The sequence below is a fragment of the Equus przewalskii genome, chromosome 6 (assembly GCF_037783145.1).
Source record: "Equus przewalskii isolate Varuska chromosome 6, EquPr2, whole genome shotgun sequence".
In the NCBI taxonomy this organism is placed as follows: Eukaryota; Metazoa; Chordata; class Mammalia; order Perissodactyla; family Equidae; genus Equus; species Equus przewalskii.
Window position 1 is genome coordinate 29010100 of NC_091836.1, and position 13335 is coordinate 29023434.

The following is a 13335-nucleotide window of genomic DNA, read 5'->3' on the forward strand; positions in this document are numbered from 1 at the left end:
ATTTTCTTAATTTCTCTTTCTGATAGTGTATTAGCGTATAACACAACAGATTTCTGTATATTAATTTCATATCCCGCAACCTTACTTTTATTAGTTCTAATTTTTTTTGGTGGAGTCTTTAGAAGTTTCTATATGTAGTATCATGTCATCTGCAAAGAGTGATAGTTTTACTTCTTCCTTTCCAATTTGGATGCCTTTTATTTCTTTTTCTAGTCTGATTGCTGCAGCTAGGACTTCCAAGACCATTTTGAATAAAAGTGATGAGAGTGTGCATCCTTATTTTGTTCCTGATCTTAAAGGATCATGGTGCATGATAATTTTAATGTTTCGTTGAATTTGGTTTGCTAATATTTTGTTGAGAATTTTTGTATCTATGTTCATCAGGGACATTGGCCTGTAATTTCTTGTTTTGTAGTCTTTTTATCCGGTTTTGGTATCACAGTAACGCTGGCCTTGTAGAATGAGTTTGGAAGCGTTCCTTCCCCTTTAATTTTTTGGAATAGTTTGAGAATATTTGAGAATATTAACTCTTCTTTAAATGTTTGGTAGAGTTCACCTGCGAAGCTATCTGGCCCTAGACTTTTGTTTGTTGGGAGTTTTTTGGTTACTGATTCAATTTCACTACTAGTAATCAGTCTGTTCAGATTTTCTATTTCTTCCTGATTCAGTCCTGGAAGACTGCATGTTTCTAGGAATCTATCCATTACAAGTTGTTGGCATATAATTGTTCATAGCAATCTCTTATGATTCTTTGTATTTCTGTGATGTCGGTTGTAACATCTCCTGTTTCATTCATGATTTTATTTATTTAGGCCCTTTCTCTTTTTTTCTTGATGAGTATGGCTAAAGGTTTACCACTTTTGCTTATCTTTTCAAAGAACTAGCTCTTAGTTTCATTGATTTTTTTCTAAATTTGTTTAGTCTTTATTTCATTTATTTTCACTTTGATCTTTGTTATTTCCTTCCTTCTACAAACTTTGGTCTTTGTTTGTTCTTCTTTTTCTAGTTCCTTTAGATGTAAGGTTAGATTACTTGAGATTTTTCTTGTTTCTTCAGGTAAGCCTGCATCACTATAAACATCCCTTTTAGAACTGCTTTCGCTGTATCCCATAGATTTTGTTTCCATTTTCATTTGTCTCAAGGTATTTTTTTACTTCCTCTTTGATTTCTTCATTGACCCATTGATTGTTTAGTAGTATGTTGTTTAGCCTCCATGTGTTTGTGTTTTTCCAGTTTTCTTCTTGTACCCGATTTCTAGTCTCATACTGCTGTGGTCAGAAAAGATGACTGATATGATTTCAATCTTCTTAAATTTACTGAGATGTTGTATGGCTTAACATGTGATCTATCCTAGAGAATGTTCCATATGCACTTGAAAATAATGTGTATTCTGCTGTTTTTGGATGGAATATTCTGTTTATATCTATTAAGTCCATCTGGTATAATGTATCATTTAAGGCCATTGTTTCCTTGTTGATTTTCTGTCTGGATGATCTATCCATTGATGCAAGTTGGGTGTTAAAGTCCCCTACTATTATTGTATTACTGTCAACTTCTCCCTTCATGTTGCTAATATTTGCTATACATAAAGCAAATTTACGTATTTAGATGCTCCTATGTTGGGTGCATAGATATTTACAAGTGTTACATCCTCCTGTTGGATTGATCCTTTTATCATTATGTAGTGCCCTTCTTTGTCTCTTGTTGAAGTCTTTGTTTTAAAGTCTAGTCTGTCTGATATAAGTATTGCTATCCTAGCTTTCTTTTCATTTCCATTTGCATGGAATATCTTTTTCCATCCCTTCACTTTCAGTCTGTGTGTGCCTTTAGATCTGAAGTGAGCCTTTGGTAGGCAGTATACAGATGGGTCTTGTTTTTTTATCCATTCAGCCACCCTAAATTTTTGTGTGTGTGTGTGGTGAGGAAGATTGGCCCTGAGCTAACATCTGTTGGAAATCTTCCAACAGAATAATAGATCAGTGATCTGGAAGACAGGACAGTAGAAATCACCCAATTGGAACAATAAAAAGAAAAAAGAATTTTAAAAAACCAGCAAGGATAGCTTAAGGGTCCTCTGGGACAACATCAAGCATAATGCTGTCTTCCAGATCACTGATCTATTATTCTGCCTCATCTAATCTGCTGTTGATTCCCTCTATTGTATTTTTTATTTCAGTTAATGTATTCTTCAGCTATGATTGGTTCCTTTTTATATTTTCTATTTCTTTGTTGAAGTTCTCGCTGTGTTCATTCATTCTTCTCCAAAATTGGATGAGCATGTTTATGAGTATTGCTTTGAACTCTTTTTTGTTTTTAAGAAAGATCAGCCCTGAGCTAACATCTGCTGCCTCTCCTCCTCTTTTTGTTGACGAAGACTGGCCCTGAGCTAACACCCATGCCCACTTTCCTCTACTTTATATATGGGATGCCTACCACAGCATGGCTTGCCAAGCAGTGCCTTGTCAACACCGGGATCTGAATCGGCAAACCCTGGGCCGCCAAAGTGGAGCATGCGCACTTGACCACTACGCCAGAGGCCCAGTCCCTGCTTTGAACTCTATCAGATAGATTGCTTATCTCCATTGTATTTAGTTCTTTTTCTAAGGCTTTTGCCTTTCTTTTTCATTTGGAACATATTCCTCATCCTCCTCATTTTGCCTAACTCTCTGTATTTATTTCTATGTATTAGGTAGATCACCTACGTCTCCTGGTCATGAAGGGATGGCCTAATGTATAAGATGCCCTGTGGGGCCTAGTAGTGCAATTCTTCATGGTTACCGAGCCAGATGCTCCAGCTGTATCCTCTGTGTAGGCTGTGTGCACCCTCCTGTTGTGCTAGGGGTGTGATTGCTGTGGGTTTGCTAGTGTGCGGAGCTGGCCCGCTGGGGTTGGATCCATTTTGAAGGGGTTCTGGTTCATGTTAGGGCGGCCTGCTGGGTGGGGCAGGGCAGGAGCTGCTTTGGAGGGGCATCAGCTTGGGCAGGGCTGCCAGGGTGCGGTGAGTGGTGCTAGCAAAGTAGATGGAGAGTGTTAGAAGTGATGCCCACCAGGGCCAGGCCAGCTAAGGAGAAGGAGAGTAAAAAAAATGGCACCCACCAGTGCTCCCATCCCTAGAGAAAGTTCCAACAGATCCCTGCCTTTCTGGCACATGCCCCAAAATTAGTCAATGAATCTCCTTTGTGTATAACACAGACACTTTTCAAGCTGTTGTCTCTGCGCTGGGACTCAGAATTAGTGAGTTTGTGCATGTGCCCTTTAAAAGCAGAGTCTTGGTTTCCTTTAGTACTCTGGCTCTCCAAGATGTAAGCCCTGCTGGTTTTCAAAGCCAGACATTATAGGGGCTCATCTTCCTGGTGCAGGTTCCCCAGGCTGGGGAGCCCAGTGTTGGGCTTGGGCCCCTTGCTCATTGGAAAGGACCTCCACAGTTGTCATATCCCTTCCATTTGTGGATCACCACACCAGAGGTGTGGGTCATGACTAGACCATGTTTCTGCCCCTCCTACCCATCTCAATGTGGCTTTTTCTTTATATCCTTAGTTGTGAATAATCTGTTCTGCTAATCTTCAGGTCATTCTCAGCAATAGTTGTTCTCCATGTGGTTGTAGTTTTGATGTCTGTGGGAGGAGGTGAGCTAAGGATCTTCCTACTCTGCCATTTTGATCCAATCTCCAAATAGGTCCTATTTTTATTCCTATTTTTCTGGTGAGGATTAGAGAGATTGATTACTCTGCTACTGAGATGCCCAAATTGGACTCATACCCAAGTCTTACTGATACTGCGGCCCAGGAAGAGGTATAGCACCAGCAAAGGCCTGGGGAATGTGAAAGTGCATGAGATACTCATGTAAGGGAGAGCAGGCTGGGCAGGGGTGGAGTCGGGGGAGAATAGAGGAGTATGAATGGGTCATGGATAGGAAGAACAATGGAAGTTGAGCCAGGGAAACCAAGTTGTGTCAGATTCCAGTCCTCAACTATGAGTGAGCTCCAGTTATCTATTGCTGTACAACCAACTACCCCAAACTTAATGGCATAAATCAACCAATTTATTATGCTCATGGATTTGGTGGGTCAGGAATTCAGAGAGGATGAAGTGAGATGGCTTGTCTCTGCTCCACAATGTCTGGGGCCTCAGCTAGAAATACTCAAAGGCTGGGGTGACTCAATGCTGGGAGCTGGAAACAAGTGAAAGCTCATTTACTCACATGTCCGGTTGCTGATGTTAGCTGTTGGCTAAGACCTCTGCCAAAGTTGCTGGCCAGGGTTGTTGGAACACCTTCACATGACCTCTCCATGTGACTAGACTGGCTTCCTCAAAGTATGGTGGCTGAGTTCTAAGCACAAGTGTTCCAAGGGAGTAGTACATGGCATTTTACTCCACTGATTGAGGCAGTCACAAAGCCCTAACCAGGCTCAAGGAGAGAAGACATAGATTCTACCACTCAATGGAAGGAGAGTCAAAGAATTTGTGACATATTTTAAAACTACCACAGAGTCAGTGAATCAGGTCATTAAATAAGAAGAGATCTTTAATTTCATGGGAATCTAGTCTTCTGCACTAAGGTGAAGTCTATTGCTAGACAACTTCTTCATGTAAAATGTATGGAATAGTACTGTCTGCTCTTCCAAAGTCCCTCCTGAACCTTTCTTTTTCTCATTTCCCTTTCCCTTTCTCTAATCTACCTTACTTCCCTCATTTATAACTTTATGTAAGAAGAGCCAAGTTTGAAGGAGTCATATGGGAGTACCTTGAAGATTTTTAGAGAAAGATAGCTATAACATTCTAACAAATAAATAACGAAATAACATATAACAGAAGAATTTTATATTGCAGAGGATTATCTTCCCAGTGCCTCAAGAGTTGGCTGAACCTTTTGGATTATTTGTATAATATTTTTAATTTCACTCAGTGTTATTTCAAAGTAGGTCCAATTTTTAAAAATGACACATTCACAGATCTCAATGGAAACTCCTGAATTAGGCGAACAGCTAAACTTTCCAAAACAGATGGATACCTATGAGCAATATTTAGTCTTATTGGCAAGCCAGTTTGTGTAGGACAAGTTCCTGGCTTGGAAGCAATGCTTACTGTGACACAACTTTGCTGAGATAAATGTTTTCAGAGAGTGGAGAACAGCAGGATAGCCAAACAGTTGCATTATTGTGACCCAGCATTTAAAGCATGCCTAAGAACACTTGATTAGATGCTTCTATGCAACTTCAATTGTGCCTATAAGTGGTTCTTTAACTCAATAATACAATCGCTAGTTCAATTATGTTTCAATATTATTCATCAATTCATTCATTTCATAAATTTAGTTGACTAACTACCATGGCCAAGTCTTGAGCTACTTACAGAATGTTAGCAGAAAATTATAGATCTAGAAGTATGTCATCTTTAGAAAGATCTCCTTTTAATGATTAATCCTTAACAGAGAAAAATATCTTGATTTTGCATAAAAATCATCTTTAGAAGCTAAATGAGCAAGTGCGTGAAAAGCGAAGAACAATATCTCAATGCATGTTTAGCTACTACTATTATTAAGCCCAAAACGCTCACTAAACTTCTCTCAAGTTCTCATATCCATTCTCACTATATTTCTTGAATGAGGTCAGGAATTAGTGAAAATACCAAAAAGGAAGAAGCTGAATGAATGGCCATTTCCATTTCTAGCATGAACTAGACAATACCAACTAAGTTTCCCTGTGAAGACAACGGAAAAAACTGGACAAATATTTTTTAAAAAATTTATTTGTAAGCATCAGATAACTAATAAGGCAAGGAAAGGGGTCAAGACTGAAGGGAAGACAGACATCAGAGAGGCAGTAAGGTTGTTTTCCTCTAGTAGTGTTTGCTGATTCAAGATGAGACAATTGAAAGGCCTATAAGCTGAGAAGTGCTTTTGACAGCCTCATGGGCTAGGAAGACAAAACTAAAGACAAACACTTGTCCAAGACCTGACAAGAAAGGCCTTGATAATGAGTCATGTTTTAGTTATGTCTGTAAAGGGCTACTTCTTAGAAGAAGGATGAACCAGAAGTAGATTAACCCACGAAGATTTTGAAGCCCAAATTCAAATAAGGTCTGAAATTGCATTAGAGCATTCAGAGATTATTCGTGCCCTAGTTTCCTGCCCAATACTAATACAAATTTTCTCTGGAGAAATATAGCCATTTTCTTAGGCCTTAAATTATTGCTACAGTGTTTAACTTACAATATAGATCCTGTTATAAAATCAACCAGCATGTGAAGAAACAAAAAAACAAAAAGAAGCAATGTACAATTGAATCAGACCTACAAGGACTTCAAATGATAGGTTATGAGACACAGACTGAGATAATTATGAGGAAAATATTCAAAAAAGATAAAAGATTAAGAATTTGGGCAGACAATTTGTAAATTACAAACCTCAAAAATTAAGAACTCAGTGATAGGTTGTATGGCAGATTACAGACAGCTGAAGAGAGAATTAATAAACTGGAAGATAGGTTAGAAGAAAATATACACACTAGATCATGGAGAGAGAAATAAAGGGAAAAGTCCTAAGTGAGCATAGAAGACACAGAAGACATACCAAGAAAGTATAACATCACCAGAGTCTCAGAAGGAGAGAACAAACGTGTCAGAAGAAATATTTGAAAATATAGTTGGCAAAATTTTTCAAAATTGATGACCTTTCAAGACAAACAATGGAAGCCAGAAGATAACAAAATGATATTTTCACAGTGCTAACAGAAATATCTTCCAATCTATAATTCTAAACTAACAAAAATACCTTTTCAGAATACAAAGATTACATAAAGACCTTTATTTAAGACAAATAAAAATGAGAGAATTAATCACCTCTAATCTTTTGCTACAAGAAACACTAAAGGGTGTTTATCACACAGAAGAAAAAAGTCTCAAAACAAACAGACTACTATAGCCTTCAACAATTAAAAAAAAAAAAACCTCAGCAAATCCTGAAGAAAGGTGAAAACGTCATTTCCAGAGTTACCACAGTATAATAATCAAATGTCCCATTTTCAACAATAACAACAAAATCACAAAGCATACAAAGAAACAGGAAAACATGGCTCATTCAAAGGAATAAAATAAATTGACAGTATCTACCACCAAGGAAGCCTAGACATCAGACTTACTAAAGAAAGACTTAAAAAACTGTATTAAATATACTCCAAGGCCTAAGGGAAAACATAGACAAAGAACAGAAGGAAAACAATATATGAAAAAAAGAGAATATCAACAAAGAGACAGAAAACATAAAAATGAACCAAACACAAATTCTGGAGTTGAAAAGTACAATAACTGAAATGAAAAAAATCACTATAGGAGTTCAACAGCATATTTGAGCAGACAGAAGAGAGAATCAGTGAACCCAAATTTCAGATAATTGAAATTCTTGAGTATGAGGAGCAGAAAGAAAAAAAAGAATGAAAAAAATGAACAGAGTTAAGGGACTTGTGGAATAACATCAAGTGGACAAGCATATGTGTTAAGGGAGTTCCAGAAAGAGAATAAAGAAAGGAGCAGAAAGATTGTTTTCAAAAAAATCTTGGGCCCAAACTCTTCAATTATGATGAACGATATGAACTTACAAATCCAAGAATCTCAACAAACTCCAAGTAAGATGAACACAAAGAGGCCCACACTATGACAGATTACAATCAAACTTTCAGCACCTTGAATATACCATGCCACTTTCGACAGCCAAGACAAAGAGAGAACCTTGAAAGCAAAAATAGAGAAGTGACACATCACATAGAAGAGATCCTTAATAAGACTATCAACAAATCTTTCATCAGAAACCTTGACGGCCAGAAGGCAGTGGGATAATATATTCAAAAACTGTGCTGAAAAGAAAAAAACCTGTTGGTCAAGAATTCTATATCTGCAAAACTGTCCTTCAAAAATAAGGGAGAAATTCAAACATTCCCAGAAAAATAAAAGCTCAGGGAGTTCATTACCACTACACCTGACTTAAAAGAAATGTTAGAGGAAGTCCTCCTGTTTGAAACAAAAGGATGCTACACAGTAACTTGAAGCCTTATGAACATATAAAGATCTCTGGTAAAGGTAAATAAGTAGGCAAATATAAAAGTTAGTATTGATGTTATCTTGGTTTGTAACTGCACTGTTTATTTTCTACAAGATTTAAAAGACAAAATGTGTAAGCAATAATTATAAATCTATGTTAATAGGTACACAATATATAAAGATGTCATTTGTGACATTAACATAAAGTGGGGGTGGGGTAGAGCTGTAAAGGAGTAGGGTTTTTGTATGTAATTGAAGTTTAGTAGGCATCAATCTAAAATAGATTGTTATAACTTTAGGATGTTACGCGTAATTCCTATGTTAACCACAAGGGAAATATCTATACAATATACACAAAAGGACATGAGAAGGGAATCAAAATACGTCACTACAAAAAGTCAACTAAAGACAAAAGAAGGCAGTAATGGAGGAAAAGAGGGACCAAAAAACCTGTTATACATATGAAAAACAAATAATATGATGGAAAAATCAAGTTCTTCCTTATCAATAATTACCTTAAATGTAAATGGCTTAATCTCTCCAAGAAAAAGTCATATATTGACAGAATGGATAAAAAAAAAACAGTATCCAATGATACTCTCTAAAACAGACTCATTTTATATCTAAGGCCACACATAGGTTAAAATTGAAAGGGTGGAAAGAGATATTCTGTGCAAACAGTAAGAAAGAAAGCATGACTGGCTATAGCAATATCAGATAAAATAGACTTTAAGTCAAAACTGTTGTAAGAGACAATGAAGGACATTATATATTGATAAAAGGGTCAATTTACCAAGAATATACAACAATTATAAACATATATATGCATGAAACATCAGAGCTCCTAAATATGTGATGCAAATATTGATGGAATTTGAAGGGAGAAATAGACAGCTCTACGGTAAGAGTAAGAGTCTTCAATACTCCATTTTCAAGAATGGAAAAACAGAAGGTCAATAAGGAAATTGTCTTGGTTTATTTGGACTGCTATAACAGGATACCATAGACTAGGTGGCTTATAAATAATAGAAATTTTATTTCTTACAATTCTAAAGGCTGGAAAGTCCAAGATCAAGGTACTGGCAGATTCAGAGTCTGGTGAGAGCCTGCTTTCTGATTCATGGATGGCCATCTTCTCACCATGTCCTTACATGGTGGAAAGAGAAAGGAAACTCTCTGGCGTCTCTTTTATGAGGGCACTAATCCCAATCATGAGAGTTCCAATCTCATGACCTAATCATCTCCCAAAGGCCCCACCTTTTAATAGCATCACACTGAGATTAGGATTTCAATATATGAAATAGGAAGGGACATAAACATTCAGTCCATTGCAGGAACAGAAGACTTAAACAACCCTGTGGACTAATCAAACCTAATAGACATGAAGAACGCTCCATCCCACAATAGAATACATACTTTTCTTAAGCACGCAAATAACATCCTCCAGGAGAGATTATATGTTGGGCCACAAAGAAGTCTTAATAAATTTAAAAGATTGAAATTGTACAAAGTATCTTTTCTTATCATAATGGAAGGAAACAAAACCAATAGCAGAAGGAAAACTGAAAAATTTTCATATACATTTAAATTAAACAAGACAATCAATAGGTCAAGGAAGAAATCACAAGGGAAATTGAAAACATGTTGAAATAAATGAAAATGAAAATACAACATACCAAAAAATATGAGATGTAGAGAAAGTAGTACTAAGAGGGAAATTTATAGTTGTAAATGCTTACATTAAAAAAAAAAAAAATCTCAAATCAACAACCTAACTTTACACCTTAAAGAACTAGATAAAGAAGAGTAGACTAAATCCAAATCTATGAGAAGGAAGGAAATAATAAAGATTAGAGCAAAGATAGATAAAATAGAGTGGAGAAAAACAACAGAGAAAATCAATGAAACCAAGAGTTGGTTTTTCAAAAAGATTCACAAAATTGACAAAAATTTAGCTAATTTGACATAAAAAATGAGTGAAGCCTCAAATAACTAAAATCAGAAATAAAAGTGGGGACATTTCTACTGATTTTACAGAAATAAAAAGAACAATGAAAGAATACTACAAACAATCATATGCCAACACATTGGATAACCTAGATGAAATGGACAAATTCATAGATAGATACAGCCAACCCAGACTAAACCTTGAGCAAATGGAAAATCTGAATAGGCCTAATACTAGCAAGAGACCGAATCAGTAATCAAAAACCTTCCAACAGGGAATGCTCCACACTGAGGCAGCTCAGCCACCACTTGGGGGCCCCCACCAAGCCCAGCAGCCCAGGCAGGCCACCAGTGAGTGCAAAGTGGGCTCACGTGAGAGAAAGAAAGCACTGCTCCCCTTCCTTCCTACCTGGTGCACCAGCTCAACCAGTTAGCCAAGGCAGCAGATCTGCACTAGAGCACCTATGCCTACATGTGTGACATGCCAAGCAGCAGCATCCAGCAGGCAAATACAGAAAACTGTATTGTCACAACTTCCAGTGGATGGGCACAACTTGCAGTGGATGCAGCAGGTTCAGAAAATTCAGCTCCAGTCCCCCTCAGTGGTGGCAGGTGGAATCTGTAACCAGATAACTACCACTATGCACCAGCAAAGGTCCACATCATCAAACACTGTGAAGAAATACATTGACACTCCAGATCAGAAGGAAAATGACAAGTCTCCAGAAGCCAATCCTGAAGGCACAGAAATGTATAATCTAAATGACAGAGAATTCAAAATAGTTATCAAAGAATCTCAAGGAGTTACAGGAAAACTCAGAAAGACAGTTCAATGAACTCAGGAGTAAAATTAATGAGCAGAAGGAATTCTTCACAAAAGAGATTGGAATTCTAAAAAAACCAAACAAAAATGCCAGAGATGAAGAACACAATGAATTAGATTTAAAAAATATCTAGAAACCTTAAAAAACAGAGCTGACATTATGGAGGACAAAATTAGTAATTTAGGCAACAAAAATATAGGAAGGCTTCAAGTGGAGGAGGAGAGAGAACTAAGACCAAAAACAAATGAAGACATTCTCCAAGAAATATCTGACTCAATTAGGAAATGCAACATAAGGATTATAGGTATTCCAGAGGGAGAAAGGAGCAGAGAGCTTGTTCAAAGAAATCGTAGCTGAGAAATTCCCAAACCTTGGGAAGGAACTGGAATTACAAGTAAATGAAGCCAATACAGCTCCTAATTACATCAATGGAAAAAGACCTTCCCTAATGCATATATTACTAAAACTAGCAAGACTCAATGACTAAGAAAAAATAGTAAGGGCAGCATGCAGAAGAAAATAACCTAAAAGGGAACCCCTATCAGGTTTTCAGCAGATTTCTTGGCAGAAACCTTACAACCTAGGAGAGAGTGGAATGATATATTCAAAATACTGAAAGACAAAAACTTTCAGCCAAGAATGCTCTATCCATTGAAACCATCCATTAGATATGATGGAGAAAGAAAAACTTTCCCAGATAAACAAAAGCTGAAGGAGATCATTGCCACAAGACCCCCCAGCTACAAGAAATGATCAAGAAAGCCCTCATACCTGAAACAAAAAGGAAAGGGTTTACAAAGCCTTGAGCAAGGAGATAAATAGACAGACAAAATCAGAAAATTGCAGCTCTCTATTAGAACAGGTTAATTATAACACTAAACATAAGGGAAGGAAAGAATCAAAAATAACTGTAAACATTTTAATCACAAACTCACAAGACAAACTGGAAATAATTGTGTCAACAATAACTTAGATGGGGAAGAGGAAAGGGATGGAACATGTTTAGGCTAACGGAGCTGAGAGGCTATCAGAAAATGGAGTATCTCATCTACAAGAGCTTTTATACAAACCTCAAAGTAATCACTAAATAAAAAATCAGGACAGAGACACAAATGATAAATGAAGAGAAAACTGAGAAAACTATCACAGAAAATCACCAAACTGAAATGGCAGTCAGAGATACATGGGAAGAGAAACAAGGGAAATATAGAACAACTGGAAAACAAGAGATAAAACGGCAGTGTTAAGCCCTCATATATGAAGAATCACTCTAAATGTAAATGGGTTGAATCTCCAATCAAAAGACACAGAGCAGTCGGATGGATTAAAAATCAAGATCCAACAATATGCTGCCTCCAGGAAACACATCTCAGCTCTAAAGACAAACATAGGCTCAGAGTGAAGGAATGGAAGATAATACTCCAAGCAAACAGCAAACAAAAGAAAGCAGGCATTGCCATACTTATATCGCAAAATGCAAACTTCAAGATAAAAAAGGCAATAAGAGGCAAAGAGGGGCAGTATATAATGATAAAAGGGACATTACACCAAGAGGACATAACACTTATGAATATATATGCACCTAACACAAGAACACCAAAGTACATAAAACAACTATTAACAGACCTAAGGGGAGAAATTAATAGCAACACAATAATAGTAGGGGACTTCAACACCCCACTTACATCAATGGATAGATCATCCAGACAGAAAGTCAACAAGGAAATAGTGGAATTAAACTAAATACTAGACCAGATGGACTTAATAGATATATACAGAATACTCTACCCAAAAACACAGGATACACATTCTTCTCAAGTGCACATGGAACATTCTCAAAGATAGACAATATGTTGGGAAAAAAAGGCAAGCCTCAATAAATTTAAGAACATTGAAACCATATCAAGCAGCTTTTCTGATCATAACGCTATGAAACTAGAAACCAACAACAAGAAAAAAGCTGGTAAATTCATAAATACGTGGGGACTAAACAACATAAAACTGAACAACCAATGGATCAAAGAAGAAATAAAAAAAATGTCGAGACAAATGAAAATGAGAATATATCATATCAACTCTTATAGGATGCAGCAGCAAAAGTGGTTCTAAGAGGAAAATTCATAGCAATACAGGCCCACCTCAACAAACAAGAAAAATCTCAACTAAGTAATCTTAAACTACACCTAATAGAACTAGAAAAAGAAGAAGAGCAAACAAAGCCCAAAGTCAGCACAAGGAGGAAAATAATGAAAATTACAGTATAAATAAATGAAATGGAAATCAAAAACAAAACAAAACAAAAATACAAACAATAGAGGGGCTGGACTGGTGGTGTAGCAGTTAAGTTTGCACCCTCTGCTTTGGCAACCTGGGGTTCAGTGCTTCAGATCCTGGGTGCAAACCTATGCACCACTTATCAAGCCATGCTGTGGCAGGCATCCCACATATAAAATAGAGGAAGATGGGCACAGATGTTAGCTCATGGCCAATCTTTCTCAGCAAAAAGAGGAGGATTGGTGGTAGATGTTAG